This window comes from Anolis sagrei, chromosome 4 (genome assembly GCF_037176765.1).
Source record: "Anolis sagrei isolate rAnoSag1 chromosome 4, rAnoSag1.mat, whole genome shotgun sequence".
Lineage (NCBI taxonomy): Eukaryota > Metazoa > Chordata > Lepidosauria > Squamata > Dactyloidae > Anolis > Anolis sagrei.
The window spans coordinates 12,501,413-12,522,821 of record NC_090024.1 but is presented as its reverse complement, the minus strand read 5'-3'; the positions used below and the strand labels follow the sequence as shown (position 1 = coordinate 12,522,821).

Here is a 21,409-nt window from a genome sequence, read left to right as displayed (position 1 = left end):
TGTGGAAATGAAATCCCACTGGAAGGGTGGTAGCTCTCTGCTATAGCAGGTTATACCTGATGGCACTATGGGCCAAAAAGGTGTCCTTTCCAGGGAACACAGAATGCCACTGTCAGGCTTGAGGAGAGAGCCAAGCAAAATGTATAGTGGATGTTGTTCAATGGTTGTTGATGGCTCTGAGATAAGCATTACAACAACTGTTTACTGAATCATCCAAACTTTAAGGAGCTATGAGGATCACTTTTGAGAATTTTTTTGCAAATTTGATTATTTGTTGATTTAATGTATATGTCATGTTCAGGGATCTCAAGATTTCAAGGATGACTCTATGGTCAACTTCTTTTTTTTAATTTAATTGTTATTAGTTTTGCATAATAATAGACATATAACAAAATACATATATGAATAAAAGGAGACAAGACAAACAGTAAGACAAGACCTGGTGATGGTATCTAACAAAGCAACGGACTGAAACCAAAACCGTGAACACATATACATCGTACCAATCACAGCGCCCTCATAGTCCCTCCCCCTCCCCAACCCACACCCCTATCTAAAACCGACTTCCCCTCATCTTCATTCACTTCTAAAGTATTTTCTTCTTACAGTACTATTATTATGTTCCTTCTCTCCTCATTTCCCGAAAAAATATTACTTTCCTCTTAGTGCCTGTCATTTACTACATCAATCATAAGTGAGCTCTAATCTAACATTACATCTTAATATATTTCATTTTCTATGTAATTCTTAAGCAAGCTCCAATCTGTCATTACAGTTCCTTTTCCATTGTTCTGTCTTAACCAGAAGGTCAGTTCATCCATTTCTTGAATGTCCAGTAGTTTTTCTAACCATTGTGCTTTAGTTGGTATCAAGTCCTGTTTCCACATCTTAGCAAATGTCATCCTGGCGGCTGTTACAAAGAAAGTGAACAACTTTTCCATGTTATTATCAGGAAAAGTTTGATTTGTATCAAACATTCCTAGCAGATATACTTCTGGGGACATGGGGATATCTAACTTTAGGATTTTCCTACATTCCTTATGTACCAACTGCCAGTACTCTCTTACTCTTGGGCATAGCCACCATAAGTGATAGGAGCCCTCCTTAACTTTGCACTTCCAGCATTTGTTGTCTGCATTTCTATACATTTTTGCTATCTTTTGAGGCGTTAAGTACCAGCGATGTAACATTTTAAACCAGTTCTCTTTTCAATCAGATGAGTAAGTATATTTAAGCCGTCTCGCCCATATTGTTTCCCACTCCCTTAATTGAATGGGTTTTCCTATGTTTTTCGCCCATTGGACCATTGAATTTTTGATTATCTCCGTTTCAGTGGTCCACCCTAATAAGTTTTGATATAGAACCGTTATTACTTTCCTATCTCTCATCTGAATCTTATCCCATAGATCATTTTCTTCCCCAAAACCTAATTTTTGTCCTCTTTGTAGCTTTCTTTAATCTGGGCATATTGGAACCATAAGACGCTGTTAAAGTCTTTGGTTATATCATTCTGAGTTTTTAGTTCTCTTGAGCCGTTCTTTTTTAAAAGAATGTCTTTATAGGAAGGGCATTTTACCCAGCCCAACAGTCTACGTTGTCTTGCCTCCAGTGGGGAAATCCACAATGGAGCTTTGTGAAAAAGGTATCAAACCTTCATCAGGGCTGACCTCACAAAATGGTCAACTTCTGTCAGAGGTTATAACAAAGGTTTGGAGTAGGATCTTCACAAAAGTGGAAAGGTCCTGGAAGACTGGGTTGTTGTAGGTATTTTGGGCTGTATGGCCATGTTCTAGAAGGATTCTCTCCTGATGTTTCGCCTGCATCTGTGGCAAGCATTCTCAGAGGTTGTGGAAGGTTTTTTTGGGGGTTTTTTTGCTGTGAGGAGTGACTTGAGTAAATGCAAGTCACTTCTGATGTGAGAGAATTGGCTATCTGCCCAGACGTTTGATGTTTTACCATCCTTGTACAAGATTTCTCTCATGTCCCCACATGGGGAGCTTAAGTTGACAGAGGGCACGGGGACTGCGGCACAGCTAGCTGGGAGTCAGCTGCATTAAAATCACTACTGACTGAAAGGTCATGAGTTCGAAGCCAGCCCGGGTCAAAGTGAGCTCCCGACCAAAATTGTGTATCTTGTTGTCAACCTTTGTAGCCCGAAAGACAGTTGCATCAGCCAAGTAAAAATTTAGGTACCACTTACATGAGGAGGCTAATTTAACTGATTTACAAGGCCATAAAAATCTCCAGGAAGTATGCAAAGAATGAGGAAAGTACTTCATCAGTGTCACAAATGGATGGTGAAGCGACAGCTCCCCTGGTGGCCAGAAGCTGGAATGTTAAATAGCCTCTGAGTGTCTGTCTATATATGTTGTGTGTCTATGGCATTGAATGTTTGGCATGTATATGTACATTGTAATCCACCCTGAGTCCCCTGCGGGGAGAGAAGGGCGGAATATAAATACTGCCAATAAATAAATAAATAAATTTTCTCTCCCCGGATTCGAACCTCTGACCTGTTGGTCATCAGTCCTGCCAGCACAAGGTTTTACTCATTGCACCACCAGGGCCTCCCGGAAGACTGAAAGATTCCTAGAGAAGTCTTCTCTCAGATAAAAAATATACTTGCAAAATGTAAGGCAGAAGGGGCTTTTGTAACATATCAATTTCTCTGTCTAGAAGTGGCTCATAAAGGTCCTGCTGTAGTGCAAATGATGTATGTGAACCTATTAACATATGGATGTGTTTACCTAAAATTGAAAGCAGCATGAAATCACATCCTCAGCCATAAAACTCAGCTGGCAACTATATCTTAGCATAGCCTAAATCACAAAATGGTGAAGGAAAGAATCATTCATATATTGTGTGACCATATTTTCCACAGTTTTGTGAACAAAATAGTCGCCGATATCAATAATTTTCACCCAATGACATTTGAATATACATAAAGGCTTTCCGTTTATGGAAGTAGAAAAAAATATTTCTATGTCTATCGTACTGAATGGCCAGAATGAAAATTCTGGATCTATTGGGCATCTCTCTCTCTCTCTCTCTCTCTCTCTATATATATATATATATATATAAAGGTAAAGGTTTTCCCTTGACGTTATGTCTAGTTGAGTCTGACTGTAGGGGGTGGTGCTCATCTCCATTTCAAAGCAAAAGAGCATGTGTTGTCCATAGATAACTCCTAGGTAATGTGGCTGGCATGACTGCATGGAGTGATGTTACCTTCCCTCCAGCGCAGTGCCTATTTTTATTTATTTCGGTTGCTTCTACCCCGCCCTTGTCACCCCGGGGGGGGACTCAGGGCGGCTTACAAAAGCAAGGCACAATTCGATGCCCGCATCACATAACAACAAAAGACAATATCAATTAACAAGACAGCAATTCTAGCAATAACAACAATTAACAGAAAACAATAATTATTATAGGCAAAAGCAACCATAAAACCAATAAAAGCAATAAAACCAATACAAACCTCATTGACGGTCCGCGTTTCACAATCTCATAGTTAAATTCCAATTCCACAATTGTCAGTCCTTTCAGTCCTATCCATCTGGTTTCCATATCTAATTGTCAGATTGCCCAAAGGCCTGGTCCCACAACCACGTCTTTACCTTCCTCCTGAAGGCGAGGAGGGATGTTGATGCCCTGATTTCCCCCGGGAGCGAGTTCCACAGGTGAGGGGCCACCACTGAGAAGGCCCTGCTCCTCGTCCCCACCAGCCTCACCTGTGATAGCGGTGGGGTCGAGAGCAGGGCCTCCTCAGATGATCTCAAATTCCGGGGTGGGACATAGAGGGAGATACGTTTGGACAGATACACAGGACCGGAACCGTAAAGGGTTTTGTAGGTCAAAACCAGCACCTTGAATTGTGCTTGGAATTGAACCGGCAGCCAATGGAGCTGACACAGCAGGGGGGTGGTGTGCTCCCTGTATGTCGCTCCGGTAAGCAATCTGGCTGCCGCTCGTTGGACCAGTTGAAGTTTCCAAACAGTCTTCCAGGGCAACCCCACGTAGAGTGCATTGCAGTAGTCTATACGGGATGTAACAAGAGCATGGACCACTGTGGCCAGATCAGACTTCTCAAGGTACGGGCGCAACTGGTGCCTATTGATCTATTATTGTTTACATGTTTTCAAACTGCTAGTTGGCAGAAGCTGGGGCTAAAAATGGGAGCTCACCCCATCTGCGGATTCAAACCACCAACCTTCCAATCAGCAAGTTCTCCAGCTTAGTCATTTAACCCATTGCACCACAATGTCCTCCCCATACACGCATACATACACACACACACACCATTTCATTTCTTAGGAAGATGGGGGTAAAGTTTATTGTGCTGAAAGAATGTGGGGAAGGAGGAAGACAGGAAAAAATAGAAAAGTGCTGGGTGGACTCCGAAGAATCAAAGCAAAGCTGGGATTTGACCTTATCTCATTTTTTTTTTTGCTTCAATTCAAGGTGAATTCACAGAGACTGAGAACTCTGGGAAATGTAGTTTGGGAAGCTGGGGACCCTTGTGACAGACAATTCAAAAGGCCCTGCCCTAAACTATATTGCCCAGAATTCTGCTCTCATCCGCAATGTCCATCTGTAGCAACAACCAGCGTTCCAATAAATTATCGCATCTCCAAAGAGGACTAACTGATACTAGTAAGTAATTATGTGCTGTACAAGGAGGAAATCCCTACAATGAAGTTCTGTGAAACATAATGTTGTGCTGTGTGTCATATGTGTTGCATTCTGTGTCAAGGAGATAGATGTTGTTGCTTTATAAAAAAAAAATCATCAAAATATTACAAATTTTCCAAAAATCAGTAGACGTGCAACTCTTTCTGAAACTTGGTGTGTGTGTGTGTGGGGGGGGGGGGTTGATCTCCTATTATTTTGTGTCATTGTGTAGAAAAATCAAGGAAACAGCTCTTGTAGATTTTATTTTTAAATGTTGTTTGTAAATTTTTCCCCAAAACTCAGTGGATGAGTGAAACATTCTGAAACTTGGTGGGCTAACAGTGAAAAATGTGTTCCATAATTGTAGCAAGTTTAATGTTGATACTGCTCTAACAATAAGGGATAAAGGAGCCCCTGAAGTTTTCCCATTGGCACAATTACTTAACGAAAAGTAGTTACTTCATTATATTTACGATATGGACTTCATCCAATTTCAGAAATACTTTAGAAATGATTCCCTCCCCATCCTCTAATTTGGTAATCAGTATTGAAATCTTTTTTTATTGATCACACAAACCTACTAAGCATAACCAGCTCACTAGATTGTTCTATACAGGGCTTGGTTTCCAGATCCTTTACTCATCTTGATTGTACTTATATCATGGCTTGAAATTTCCTTCTTGAACTGTTGTGCCTAGAACTAGACATAATATTTCATGTGAGAACTTAGAATCATAGAATCAAAGAGTTGGAAGAGACCTCATGGGCCATCCAGTCCAACCCCCTGCCAAGAAGCAGGAATATTGCATTCAAATCACCCCAGACAGGTGGCCATCCAGCCCCTGTTTAAAAGCTTCCAAAGAAGGAGCCTCCACCACACTCCGGGGCAGAGAGTTCCACTGCTGAACGGCTCTCACAGTCAGGAAGTTCTTCCTCATGTTCAGATGGAATCTCCTTTCTTGTAATTTGAAGCCATTGTTCCGTGTCCTAGTCTCCAGGGAAGCAGAAAACAAGCTTGCTCCCTCCTCCCTGTGGCTTCCTCTCACATATTTATACATGGCTATCATATCCCCTCTCAGCCTTCTCTTCTTCAGGCTAAACATGCCCAGCTCCTTAAGCCTTTCCTCATAGGGCTTGTTCTCCAAAGCAGCATAGAGTGGTGCTATTATTTCTATTAATCTGGTGAAACCTAGCATTTTACTGACTCTTTGGCCACTGTATCCACAGCTGACTCATATTCAAAGACATAGTTGTGTTAGTTTATTTTAGTATAAGGAAATATAAAGGATTCTTGTAAGATCTTTGAGAATAACTTAGACATTTTATTTTCTCATTTGTTCTCAAAGGTGCTGTAGGATTTCTTTATATTTTTGTTACTTTTGATTTGTGTTAAGCTTATAGTTTACAATGACAACCAGTAATTTCTCACATGCACTGCAGTCAAGCCAAGTATTACTCATTCCTACAGTCATCCATTTCATTTTTCTTAACTGATGCATCAGTTAAGACTAGCTTCCATGTCTGACCACAAAGGCCCTGGCTGGAGAACCTAGGAATGGGAGATGAAAATGTGCGCCTTGAGATCTCATCCCTACATTAAGACTCCTGGTCTCTCTATGATAAATCTTCAGCATGTTGCAAGTCAAAGGAGAGCATAATTGCAGAAGTGATTTTGCCATCCTAATAGGGGAGCCACAGAATGGCACCTGGCCAGCAGTCTAATTGAATAGAAGAAGAGACTACAAATGGACTATGGAAGAAGAATCAATTTTAATGTAATCCCATTTACTAATCAAAAGGGGAGTAAGGGATTATGTTGGCAAGCAAACGCCTCCACATACTTGTCAAGCCTAATTGATAAAGAGGTCTTTGTTTTAATTAAGATACAAAGCAGGCAATCTCAGGTCTAATTTTAGCTTGAAATGATAACTTTGTTGACTAAGAATGTGTTAGCTATCTTTATATCTCTGATGTATTACTTTGCTTGTAACTTTATTAACCAAGCAAGATTCAGTTTCCAGATCCATATTGGATTCTCTGTAATGATGTCCCTTATGCCTTTTTCTTTCTAACAATCTTAAATGAATATCTTCACCATTCATTCCTTCTGGACACTTTAATACACTTAAATAAAATCTCTATGAGAAAATAATCTTTCCCTTTGTAGAGATGAGATCTAGAGATGAGAAATAATGACTAATGTTTGAGCCCAGTTTTAGGTTTATATTCTGTTCTGATGTTATAAACAGCATCTATTTCAATACCTCTTGAAAGGAGCAGGTCATGCTATTGTAGTTTACTAACCATGTTTTTCTTGTGGAAATTTTATTTTCTCAACAATTATAATTCTTGTACAAAAACATTTTTGTTAGGAAAGAAAAACTGTTTTTACTATTGATATAATTATTTACTGATTTCCTTCTCAAAAGTGGCAAAGAGTAATGCTTACAATGTTATTCCCACTGTGAGAAAGACTCTAAAACAGTTTTGAAACCCTATCTATAGTTTTTGGTTTTATTCTTTACGAAATAAATACATGGGTTTTTTAAAGCAAACAAAATACTATTTTTAGCACACAAAAAAGATACTATGCTTTCCCTAGAAAGTGCACTTTTGTGTATGGAAAATTTCCATCATCCACAATTTTTGTGCAGAATGTGCCTCAAACTAGAAAAAGATTTTTCTCATCCATGTTTCTCAACACTAAATTAATACCTTGAATTTTTTCCAAATACTCTTTCCACTTGACATCAAACCTATTTTTTCATGGAAATAGTGGATTGTTTGAAAGGAATCTTGTCCTCTGTACAAAAGTTAAAAAGGAATGTATACTTAAACAGAATTTTCTCCAGAAAATACATAAATATCCAAAGCGTTTCAATATGTCTCCCTCATTGAGAATAAGGAATATTTCAAGTATTTTTCTCATCACTTCTGCTGTTGAGCATTATAGAATACTGTGTTGTGGGTTTCTTCCAATTAATAGAGCTCACGAATGACAGATTTCTTTGGCTTTTTGGCTATGCAGAACCCATTGCCCACATGAGTATATATCATTTCCAGAGTTTTTGAGGAAAAGGTGGGTGTGCCAATAATCAGCAGGTTGTAGTGAGTGGATTATCCATAAACCAAAACCACTAAGAGGTTTCCAAAATTCAGAGGCAGCACATCCTGTGATCTTAACACCCTCACAATACCCTCTTCTTACTCTTGCAATGTCGTCATTGAGAAATATTAATCTGGTAAATCCTTTTCACTGCCTTTATCTGCACATGCCCAAATCTTTTTTTTAAAAAAAACTAAATGAATAAAAGAGAGAAGACTATTTCAGGCTGAACCATTGATGCAAGCAGATGGTTGTTAGACCTGCTAGCTTCACTTTGAAAATACCATTTACAGAAAAAAAGAAAGCAAAAGTGAGTTATCAGCAGATGGTAGTTGCCTTCAAAGTTCTCAGAATAATTCTGTAGGTCTCAGAATAATTCTGCATGGTTTCCTCATGTAGAGCTGTTGTTGTTTTGCTGTTGCTGCTGCTGTTGTTGTTGTTATTATTATTATTGCCCATTAAGCTCAGTTCAAAGTTCCATTTCCCTGTCAATTATTTTGGGGAAAAAATCTTCAGGTAGGCAGGGTATATTGAGTAGACAAGATGCACCCAAGATTCCTCCATGTTGAGTTATCCCCAGTTTTCTGTAAAGAAAACAAATCACTTGACCTATGTAGCAATGTCACCTCATTGTAGATGTTCTTACCCCTGGCAGTGACAGTCAGGGAGGGCAACACAGTGTGAAGATGTTAAAAACTGGGCTAAGTGATTTTATACCTTGTGAATGTGAGTGGGAGAATACAGGAAAGAGAGGTGGCATTTTGAGCATTCGCCTAATGTAATTCATCCCATGTAGCTCTGTGACCAGAACACTTATTGATTTATTATTTATTAGTCAACACTTCTAAACTGCTCTTCACCTTTTGGGGTAGCTTATCAAAAGATTGGATTCAACTTACAAGAAAAGTGATTCCATCTGAGTGTGAGGCTGTTAGATGAGCTAGTACAACATCCTTGAGCAACATTCACCAAAAAAAATTGGACTGGCCCAAACACAGCTGAAACTGTTTTAATTGCTATGTGCAATCCATTCTTTCTCATTTAAATTATAGTTTTAATCTGGATGTGTATTAAGTGGTTTATACCGAGTACAGACCTGAGAACCTATGATAAAGGGCAGAATAAATAAATATAAAAGTATTTATATATAATTAATTCCCAAGTGGTGGCCACAATCTTACCTTGTGCAGATGGAGTCATAGTGCTACAATGTACAGCACTGCTTCCTATATAAGTATTCTAGTTGTTAAATGATTGATATGTCTCTCTGAATCAACAGGAACTGCGTTTTCATCCCAGTAAATTGCTAGCCAGATGTGGTCCAGGACCAACGTCAACTGATAGTGTGACTCATACCAGATTATAAATGCATCTCACCGATGTAAAACTACAAGGTGAGGCAGCATAACTTCCTTTTTTAAAATGCTCGCCATTCAGTCGGTTGAAGACATATCAGAGCGCTAGTGGTCTTGTTTGAGAGGCGGGAGTATAAAGTTTTGTCCTGACACAGTTCAGTCGCCACCATGCGTTGAAACAGTGAGGAGCGTGCTTTTGCTATTGAGGCCTACTTTTCGAGTGGATTTGGAGTGACCGGCCCGCTCTACAGATTTGGTCCCTTGTTATTTTTTTCTATGGGGCTTTTTGAAATCCCTACAAGATTTGAAAGGAGCCTCCAGTGGTGCAGTGGGTTAAAGCACTGAGCTGCTGAGCTTGTTGATCGAAAGGTCGCAGGTTCGATTCCGGGGAGCGGTGTGAGATTCCGCTGTCAGCCCTAGCTTCGGCCAACCTAGCAGTTCGAAAACATGCAAATGTGAGTAGATCAATAGGTACCGCTCAGGCGGGAAGGTAACGGTGCTCCATGCAGTCATGCCGGCCACATGACCTTGGAGGTGTCTACGGACAACGCTGGCTCTTCGGCTTAGAAATGGAGATGAGCACCACACCCCAGAGTCAGACATGACTGGACTTAATGTCAGGGGACTACCTTTACCTTACAAGATTTGAAGACCAACATCCAGGAAGAAATTGCCCACATAATGCCTGCTATGCTGGCAAGAGGCATGACAAACGCCAGAAATTGGTTTACTCAGTGTATGGAGAATGGAGAATGGGGGACGTCACCTACCTAATTTGATCTTCAAAACTACGTAAAACAAAACTTTAGGTATGTGCCTACATTATAAAAAAAAATCTGATTCATACAATGGGTTTTATTAAGTTTTGAAAAAATGAAGTTATGCTGCCTCACCGTGTACTTTGAGCATGATTATAAGGGCCAACGTGCAATGCAACCCCCATAGTTCCACCAGCAGTGGGATTATGGGTGAGTAAGGCCACTTCTACACTGCCATATAAAATCCAGATTATCTGCTTTGAAGTGGATTGTATGGCAGTGTAGACTCATATAATTCAGTTCAAAGCAGATAATGTGGATTATATGATTTGATAATCTGGATTACATGGCAGTGTAGAAGGGGCCTGAGAAGCACTGGAGTTTCCGTCTGTTGAGGATTATCTTTATAGGCCTGATAATGCTAAGGCAGAATGGCCTATAACTTCGACATCCATCTGCAGTGCTTTAAATCCTAGTCTGCACATTTTGGATATCGAAGTTCTATTCAGTTTATAGATTGCCTGATATTTTCTATGCAGAGAACACCTGCTAGGGATGCCCAGAGTTAATCAGTGGAAGATTTCTTTTTTCCCTTGAGGAAAATATATAATTCCTGTTGATGCTACCAGTGATGATTCAGGAAATTATAAAAAAAGACTAAAGAAACCCTTTACATCAGCTTTAATATTCTTCTTACAGCTGTGCTTGAAGGGAGATTTGAGGAAGCTTCCTTCTTATGGTTTTTGGAAGATCAAATTAGGTGTACAATGGAAGAGAAAACTTTCAAGTAAGTTAAAAGCGACAATAGTGAATTTTGGAGGCATGGCAATATTTTTATTCTATTGCTATGTGTCTTTTAGTGGACTCCAACTAATGGTTATTCTGTCAGACACACATATTGCTTTCCTGGAAGTCAGAGACAGTGAAACTTGACTAAAGACCACTCATTGGATTCTATGATTGAGCAGAGATCTGAACTTTGTTCTGAATCTAAGCCAGCTGTACTATTATACAACTGGCTGTTTCTAACTTTGTAGGATTATGTTTTCATGGTGTTAGTTGATAATGGCAACCTCATACATTTCATTATGTTTTCTTAGGCAAGGAATACTCAGAGGTGATTTTTACCATTGCCTTCCTCTGAAAAATAACCCACAGTGCTCGGTAAACCTTGGCAGACTACCATCTAAACTAGGCTAATCACTCTTAATTCCCGAGATCAGACAGGATAAATTCATACATTTAGGTTATTTGGTCCCCTTTAAACACTTTACCACTGCAATTTTTGATATTGGAGCTATGAGCAAGTCTCTCTCTCTCTCTCTCTCTCTCTCTCTATATATATATATATATATATTAGGGCTGGGCAACCACAGAAAAAAATTGTTTCTAAACTCGATTCGTTTTTAGGGGGTTTTTGCGTTTCGTTTTTTAAAAGAATTCCGAATTTTTTCTTTAAAAAAAATCAAAATATACAAAATTTCGGAAATTACGAAACAATTACGAATCGATTCGTTAATGGCGGACGCGATTGCGCAATACACTATAAAAACCTCCAAATGGGACAGGGGGAACTTCTGAAGCTTCCCTCTCCCTCTGTTGTTGACTGTTGGTGTGATAATTTATTTTTTTATCACTGATAAAACAAACAACAACTATAAAACTTGCACCAGACATACGGAAATAATAACGAAACGATTTCAAAACGATTTTGAAACGATTTCGAAACGATTTCAAAACAATTACAAAATGAATTGAAAAATTTATTTCGATTTTTAGTTGCTCCTGAATGGTTCAATATCGGATCGTAAGCTAATTTAAATACGAATCAATAATGAATTACGAAATTAACGAACGAAACCGCCCAGCCCTAATATATATATATATATATATATATATATATATATATATATATATATGGCTAGTTCATGCACCTGTTATGAATAAATTTTCCACACTGGAAAAGAATATCCCACTCCTGGCACCAAATTGTCACAGATGACTTTTCAATAACTTTAAAGCATGGGTTCTTTTTATTGCAATTTCCAGTGTGAGAGGGTACATCAGATTACAGAAAAACATTTAGACAAAGAATGACATTGGACATACAGCTATACAAATGCTATGCAACTACATTGGATTTACAATTACATGGCTAACAAAGAAACAAAGGGGAATTACATGTTCATTCAACATTCACACCACATGTACATGCATTCATCCTCAGGCATTCAAATAGTAGTATATCATTTTCTCCCTCCTTGGAGAAGCACCTGTTACGCCAGACCCTGCTTTCCTGCAGTCTGTCAACGTACAGTTCCAAATCTTTCATAACTTCATTACTTCTCTTTTCCTAAGAACAATGCCAAAGACCAGACCTCTGTTTTCCATACAGCAGAACCTGACTCCCTCCACAAAATCTAAGACTCCAAAAGCGCACTTCTTCTTCTTTCCTTGAGAAAGAAGCCCCAAAGTGTCCAGACGGCTCCCGTGCAAATCTGCCACTCTCCATAGGTACATTATCTCTCTCCTCCCCATGGAGCACAGCATAGTGGGTGGAACAGACTCCTCAGGTCTGTCACACTTTGAGCATTATTAGACTGAGTATTTTTTTAGGAATATTCTGTTGATGTAATCCCAAAGTTGTAAATTATTGATAGATGTCTTCCATCCTGGATCCATTTCAGTTTCCTGGCCAGATGTTGAACTTATTGATTTGGTATTGATCTTATGTTGACTTCCTTCTTAATGTTGTAAACATTTCTGTTATCACTGTCCCAATTCTTATCAGAGTTTACTTTTCAGCTCTTATTAGCAACTTATAATTGCAGTCCAGCAAACAGGTAGTTAGTAATTTCAGGCCTTAATATTATACTGGTCTCTCCAAAATTATTAGCTCCATCTATTCTTCCATTCTTCATTCATTCTCACATATCATATGCCCTTTGTCTCTCTCTCTCTCTCTTTGCTTTAAGGGGAAAATGGGGAGAAGATGCTATAGGAGATATCCATGCCCAATCTACCCAGCACACACAACTAAGAGGCAGACAACAAACATTTGGTTGGAGGGGAGCACTGAACCTGTTGTCCAAGTTTGTTTTCTATTGTAGATATTTGGTGGGTGATTTGGGATCGAAAAGAATTTGAGATAGAGAATAGCATGAGATAGTCGGCAATTTCCTCTAAAAACTGGTAAATTCTAGGCAAATCAGAGACTAACTATTGTATTCATGTGTGTGTTGTTCGTGTGTGTGTGTCAGAGAGAGAGAATGATCTATAATCGGCTCCAGATGATTTCATTCCCCATCATATCTAGAGCTCTCTTATACAAAAAGTCACCTTGAGACAGGCTGCATCTGGCATAGCCCTTTCTCAAACAATCTTTTCCCTTTTTTCTGGACATCCAAATCAATGACTGAGCAATTAATTATTCCCTTGGAAATTCCACTTGAAAAATAGACGGAGAGTGTTCTCCTCAATTTTCCTTCCAGCTTAGAAAAGGAAGAATTAATTATTAAATGGCAATTTTGTATCTATGAAAAACCCTCCCTCCCAGTGGATCTCCAAATGGTTTACACATGCAGCATGCATTCCTTAATCAGTTTAACAGGAGTCTCTCAAGCTCATTTAACCAATTTCACTTTCTAAATCCTCCCTAGTGATTGCCAAGCTCTAAATACATAGCATCACAAAGGCAAAGTACATTGAATACAACTTCTTCCAAAACTACCCACATATGCCCAGTCATGATATTTCACAGCAAGACTGCAAATAGACAGAAGTATGATGAAAAGAGCCTAAGGACTATAGATGGGAAAAAATAATATGTCCTGAATATTTTTATATGAAACTTCTTAAGTTTGCCATAGAAAACGAAGACCATTAAAGGTGGATAAAGTCTACAAAGGAAATCCACATCTCTTAGTCTGTAAGCTCTGAAAGTGGATTTACATTGACCATTTATCCCAGAACCCATCCAGTATAGTGAATGCTGGATCAGTCCTGGGATGATGTAGAGCACCCCACATAACCAATGTGGAGTTCTAACCCCCCCCCAAATGATACCAGATCCAGTTTGGTGCTGCCAGAGATATGTCATTACCACCTCCTCCCATATTCCTTGTCAAGGTGTCTAGCAGGTGCTACATGAGTCTTGCCAGTAAGTTGTCAGCTGGGGGGATGTTGAACAGGACCTCAAAGCAATGAAGAAGGGGGAGACGAGTAATCATCCCCTCCTTTCCCTCTCCCTTTTTTGATCACCTTGTTGCCCTGATTAGCATCATTCCAGGCAACAAGCAACCAGAACAAAGCTTCGCATATGCACTGGTCACTACCATGAAGAGGATTGGGGTTAGGTACAGTGAACCAACCAAACCGTTGACATGGTCCCAAATTCATGGTTTGCTCCAGAGTCTAGGAAAAAATTCAGAGCAACCTGCAACTTTAATAAATGCAGTTCATGGCTCCATTAAGCAGCTTTGACCCGCATTAATCCAGATCAGCTCTGTGTTCTGTTTAGTTGCCACAGCGCTGATTTGCTAGCCCTTCACCCTGAGTAGTCATAGTAGATATACCCTGAGCAGGGCTATGGATGACTTGAAAGTCATAGGGCTGCCATAAGTCAAAGTCCACTTGAAGGCAACTGGCAACAACAAAAGTCCTAGCTAGAGTGGGGCCTTGTGTCTCTCCTCTCCCTTTCATGACTCTGGACAATGAGATTGCACTCATTTTAGGGGAAATATATTGAGCATGCAAGACTTTTTTTTTTCAATGGTTCCCTTTTATCACTGAGAATGATAGGCCAAATGCTATAAACCAGTCATCTCTGTTGTTATGAAGTGGAACATAATGCTAATCATTATCTCTTTGTCTGCAACTAAACCAGCAGCTCCAAACATCCCTTTTGTCCTCATCCCTTTATTGTTCTTTATTTTCTGTCCTTGTCTCATTGTTCCTCTTCTTTCTGGGCAGCTGCAGTTGAAAGTTCAGAGCTGGGCTGTACCGATAACCACAGGGAAATTCAGCTCTTTTGGTGCATTTTAAAAACAGAGCTTTTCTCTGTTTGGAAACTAGCAGTGCAACCCAGAACATAGCAGCAAGATTATTTGTTTCCTATTTTAGAAGAGGCGGCTTTGTTTTGTGGGAAAACAAGCTACAGCATGAAAGATGTGTGATGTGCAGTATGGAGAAAACATTTTGGAAGGACCATCCTTGAACATATTACTATTGAAGCACGAGAAGATAACAAGCAGATCTCCTGCACCATGTAATAGGTCATCAAGTAACATGGACAAATTGTTTTCTTGCCCACAGCTATGGTTGAAGCCAGATGACTAACACTGTTAGGTTTCAACCGAAAGGTAGAACAATAAAAGGTTTTATTTTGATGGAGGTAGTGAATGTAATAAGAATTGGGTGTGCAAATCTATATAATTTTCATTATTTTCTGCAAAAGTCATCCTATCCTGCAAAGATTCCCAACTGTCTAAGGGTACATTTGAAGTCTGATCTGGCCATTGTGGTCCACGGTCTTGTTACATCCCGTATAGACTACTGCAATGCACTCTACATGGGGTTGCCCTTGAAGACTGTTTGGAAACTTCAACTGGTCCAGTGAGCGGCAGCCAGATTGCTCCCCGGAGCGACATACAGGGAGCACATCACCCCCCTGCTGTGTCAGTTCCACTGGCTGCCGATTCAGTTCCAAGCACAATTCAAGGTGCTGGTTTTGACCTACAAAACCCTTTACGGTTCCGGTCCAGCGTATCTGTCTGAACGTATCTCCCTCTACGTCCCACCCCGGAATCTGAGATCATCTGGGGAGGCCCTGCTCTCGACCCCACCGCTATCACAAGTGAGGCTGGTGGGGACGAGGAGCAGGGCCTTCTCAGTGGTGGCCCCCCACCTTTGGAACTCACTCCTGGGGGAAATCAGGGCATCAACATCCCTCCTTGCCTTCAGGAGGAAGGTAAAGACATGGTTGTGGGACCAGGCCTTTGGGCCTCCTGACAATTAGATATGGAAAGCAGATGGATAGGACCGACAATTTGTGGAAATTGGAACTTAAACTATGAGACTGTGAAACGCTGACCATCAATGAGGTTTGTATTGATTTTATTGCTTTTATTGGTTTTATTGGTTTTATGGTTGTTTTTGCCGATAATAATAATTGTTTTCTGTTAATTGTTATTGCTAAAATTGCTGTTTGTTAACTGTTGTTATTGTCCTTTGCTGTTATGTAATGCGGGCATCAAATTGTGCCTTGCTTTTGTAAGCCGCCCTGGGTCCCCCTCGGGGTGAGAAGGGTGGGGTAGAAGCAACCAAAATAATAATAATAATAATAATAATAATAATAATAATAATAATAATTTGGACTGTATAATTAATACAGTTCCACACTACTTTAGCTACCATGGCTCAATTCTATAGAATCTTGGGAGTTGTAGTTGGGTGTACTCTTTGGCAGAGAACGTTAAATAGCTTGCCAAATTACAAATCCTAGGATCTCACAGTATTAAGATATGGCTGTCAAAATGGTGCCAAACTGCATTAATTGTACAGTGTAACACTCTTAGGATTCTTCCTACCAGATTCCCTAACACTTGAGTTTTGACGATTTTAAATATTTTTAAAATACTGTATTCTCCACATTTGTATTAGAGGTGTGCAGTTCAGCCAAAAGGCATCCCATGTTGGGGCCCATGGTCAGCTGCCCCCTCTTTCTGTTTACTAGGAAGTTACTCAAAAGGGGAGGGGTGTTGCCGTTTTCGGCAAAGATTCAGCTCATTGGCTACAACAGGAAATTTTTAAGGCTCAATCAGTCATTTTGAGGCCTATCTGCACTAAACCTAGCTCAGTTGTAAACTCCATTTCAAAACAATTCACCAATCTAATGAATTTTTAGAATTAATTCAAGTTTTAACCATAACCATTTTTTAAAAAGACAAACCACTAGAGATGGTTCTGAGAATTGCTGTCGCTGGTTGTGTCTATTCTCAGCCAGAGCATGGACACCAACAAGCTTTTTATTGGCTGAGAAATGGTGAGAGAGAGGAAAAAAAGACCCACCAAGAAAATCCAACAAATGCTACATTCAGCAAAGGACAAGAGGGATCCTCTCACCTCTGCAGGAGTCTACCGTGTACCATGCAGCTGTGGACAAGTCTACAGAGGGACCACCAAACGCAGCAGCATTGCCCAAACACGAATCAAGGAACATGAAAGGCACCTCAAGAGAGATATTGACAAGCTGGAATGTGTCCAGAGGAGGGCGACTAAAATGATAAAAGGTCTGGAGAACAAGCCCTATGAGGAGCGGCTAAAGGAGCTGGGCATGTTTAGCCTGAAGAAGAGAAGGCTGAGAGGGGATATGATAGCCATGTATAAATATGTGAGAGGAAGCCACATGGAGGAGGGAGCAAGCTTGTTTTCTGCTTCCCTGGAGACTAGGACACAGAACAATGGCTTCAAACTACAAGAGAGGAGATTCCATCTGAACATGAGGAAGAACTTTCTGACTGTGAGAGCCGTTCAGCAGTGGAACTCTCTGCCCCGGAGTGTGGAGGAGGCTCCTTCTTTGGAAGCTTTTAAACAGAGGTTGGATGGCCATCTGTCAGGGGTGATTTGAATGCAATATTCCTGCTTCTTAGCAGGGGGTTGGACTGGATGGCCCATGAGGTCTCTTCCAACTCTTTGATTCTATGATTCTATGATGAACCAACTTGGACACAGAATATTATTTGAGAACACAGAAATACTGGACCACTCTCACAACCACCATGTCAGACTACACAAAGAAGCCATTGAAATACACAAGCATGTGGACAATTTCAACAGAAAGGAGGAAACCATGGAAATGGACAAAATCTGGCTACCAGTATTAAAAAAACTATAAAATTGCAACAGCACAACAACAGAGAGGAAACAATCAGGGACAGCTAATCACCTCTCAACAAAAGTTTGCTCCAGGCACAGTCAGCCCATTGTATGCTAATCAAGGTGGTCAGTTGAAACATTCACACCTAGCTCCAGCAGACAAGAGTCCTTTTTCTCACCCTGGTCATTCCACAGATATATAAACCCTTTTTCCTAGTTCCAACAGACATCACTACCTCTGAGGATGCTTGCCATAGATGCAGGCGAAACGTCAGGAGAGAATGCCTCTAGAACATGGCCATACAGCCCGAAAAACCTACAACAACCCAGTTATTCTGGCCATGAAAGCCTTCGACAATACAAAAAAACTTTAACTTCCACCATGCTCTGAGGAACCGGATAAAATTCTGCTCCGTTAATCCATTTTACTGTGCTTTTCGACTCCCTCCTCCCCAGTCTGTTTTCAGAGATTATATAAAATGGTCCACTGAATAACACAAATCATTTTTGTTCAAATTGATTCAGATCCAAACCTAATCTGTATGTTAAATTTGTGGGAAACCAAATTGTATAGGAAATCCTTTATTTGCTGTTTGCTCATAGCTATTTATTAAAGAAGTACATCATGAGATGTGGATGGATACAGTTAGGAATAATCATATGATGGTGGAATCAACTAGAAGACTATTTCCTTTCATGATTTACTAATGAATATGTACCAGAGTTCATGCTGAATGCTTACCACACCGCTAGTCTCATGATATGCAGAGTCTGTCATGTTTTGACACCTATATCTCATGTAAACACAATACTGAAACTTTTGCCTAGGATCAAAAGGGCTTCAAGCAGTTTGCATAATGGTAAAATTGTTTTGGAACTCAAAACTTAATTGCAGCAATAATATATTTCAGGCTTATGTCTATGTTTTATGTTTTTTATAGTTTTAACAGATTTAATCTAGTTATATGTTATTGATTTAGATATGTGGTATTTTTATAAATATATGTGAGTCCCCCTGGGGATGAGAAAAGCAGTATAGAAATGTAGTTAATAAATAAATAATAAATAAAACTTGACATTTTAAAAAGCTTAGTAAGTAACTGCAAAGAGGGAAACCTAAACTCTATTTATATTATTTAATGGTGGGTTATGGAATGTTATGGGTTGGGAACAGAACGTGTGGCCTCTCTGAGCCAGACCCCACAATAAAAGGTCAGTGTAGATGAGCCCCTATCCCTTTGTGATTCTATATTATTATGTTTTATGGGGACACTGTGCTTTTATAAACTGGTGTCATTGTTGGAGAGCAGCGCAAATATCATGATGAGAAAATACAGATTACTCTATATGTTAAAGGTAAAGATAAAGGTTTTCCCCTGACATTAAGTCCAGTCTTGTCCAACTCTGCAGGTTGGTGCTCATCTCCATTTCTAAGCCAAAGAGCCGGCATTGTTCATAGACAGCTCCAAAGTCACATGGTCAGCACGACTGCATGCTATTTATTGTGTCAGGCAACCGAACAGTTGTATTACATTTTTGACAGAACAAACAAACAAACATACAAAAGGCACAGAGTTTGCAAGCTTGGTAGTTGATTAGATGTCCTTTGACCAGTATCTGGCCACTTGGAGTGCTTCTGGTGTTGCCGCAAGAAGGTCCTCCATTGTGCATGCAGCAGGTGGTCTGTAGTTTGCTCTTCTCCACACTTGCATGTTGTGGATTTCACTTTGTTGAGGTTGGCTCTGCATCTCGTGGTGCCAGAGCGCAGTCTGTTCAGCGCCTTCCAAGTCACCCAGTTTTCTGTGTGCTCAAGGGGGAGTCTCTCATTGGGTATCAGCCATTGATTGAGGTTCTGGGTTTGAGCCTGCCACTTTTGGACTCTTGCTTGCTGAGGTGTTCCAGCGAGTGTCTCTGTAGATCTTAGAAAACTATTTCTTGATTTAAGTCATTGACGTGCTGGCTGATGCCCAAACAAGGGATGAGCTGGAGATGTCTCTGCCTTGGTCCTTCCACTATTGGCTGCTACTTCCCGGCGGATGTCAGGTGGTGCAATACTGGCTAAGCAGTGTAATTTCTCCAGTGGTGTAGGTGAAGCCTCCTTGCAGGATTGCAAGACATCCGGGCGTCCCCTGGGCAACGTCTTCATAGACGGCTGATTCTCTCGATCCAGAAGCAAACAGAGGCATGACTGCATGGAGCACCATTACCTTTCCACCAGAGTGGTGCCTGTGGATCTTCTCACATTTGAATAATTAATTCCACTATCATTGCCCGATATTATAACAAGTACTGTACATTGTTTTATAAAGTTAAAAAAGGTAAAGAGAACTTTAAGCCATCTATCTTGTCTATGCTATCAACCCAGAAATAATTTATATGGTTCAACTTTGTTCACATTTCATGTAAAAACCCTTACATTTTCTAGTGTCCTTGACTGCTCCTTCCCTTACTCATTCATTCCCTTCTTCCCTTGCTCTCTCTTTTCTTAGTTTAAATCTGGCAGCGTGAGTCAGTATAATTAAGAGTAACATAGTCAAAACCTCCCTAAGCCAAATATCAATACAGATCTCACCACTGTAACCCGACTTTGAAAATGTAATTATTACTGGAATTACCATAACAGTCTAAGACTCACACAGATACCTCCTCTTTCTGGTTATCTAATTTTCTGTGGAGGAGAACAGCACATGTACTTTTAGAGGACCTTTACGAGCACAATCCAGTTGTGACAGATTAGAATAGTTTTTTAAAAGTAATATTTTGCATTGGCTCACATTCCATTTTTGCAGTAATATATTCTCTACACACATATAGTTTAAAAGCAATTTTTAAACCTAGCCTTTTAAAATATCAGAACAGGTGGGCTTTTTATATACCAGGCTGTGATTTTGGTTAATGGTTACTTAAGTTGCTATGTTCAATTTACAGCTGCTTTGCAGTTGCTTAGACCAGAGGTCACCAGATGGCTTCTCCTTGGTAACTTACTGGGAAATGTTGACTTCTCGAATCTGCACATCGAGCTAAAAATATAAAGAAAATATTGGAAGCTCAGAGTATCAGAAACAGTTCCTTCTTGTTCAGAGACATGCTAAGAAAAGAAGGGATGAGTATTATAAACCGATTGCCTATCAAGAGGTAAATCAAGTAGCCATTACTTCAAAAGGACCAGAGTGGGAAAAGCTCAATTGCCATTCTTAAATATCTCAGGACAAGAGGGGACCACTTCACACTGGCAGTGCTCAAGCTGTTTTAAGCCAGAGCCCAACTCTTGTATGGTGCTCAGCTGGGCCCCTTCCCCAGTTTTGCCCCATTAGAGCTGGTTCAGTCAAAGTTTCTGAGATCAGACTTGCAGGTCCCTAAATGTGTTTCTAATGCCACCCTGTGACTAGAGACGGGCTTTATGAGAGTGGAGGCCAGGGTGTGGGTGGCCATACTCAACCTCTGGCTGACACTATCCCGTGCACCCTTTGGTCTTGCCCCACTAACCATGAAGGATGACTTCCAATCCACATGGAAGCAGGCGGTAGCATCAAAAATCTCCTCATTGGGATTTTCTCCAGGCCTACTACTCGCTATGGATTACAATCAAGCCAAAGCACTTATTAAACAACGTATCACAGACACAGAGCAACAACTAGATCTGG

General features: G+C 40.1%; 1 protein-coding gene across 2 annotated transcripts in view; it reads right to left on the bottom strand.

Annotated features, from left to right (window-relative positions):
* The window catches only part of FAM135B (family with sequence similarity 135 member B), a 477,503-nt gene that overhangs the window by 435,403 nt on the left and 20,691 nt on the right, over positions 1 to 21,409 (bottom strand). The window lies entirely within an intron of this gene.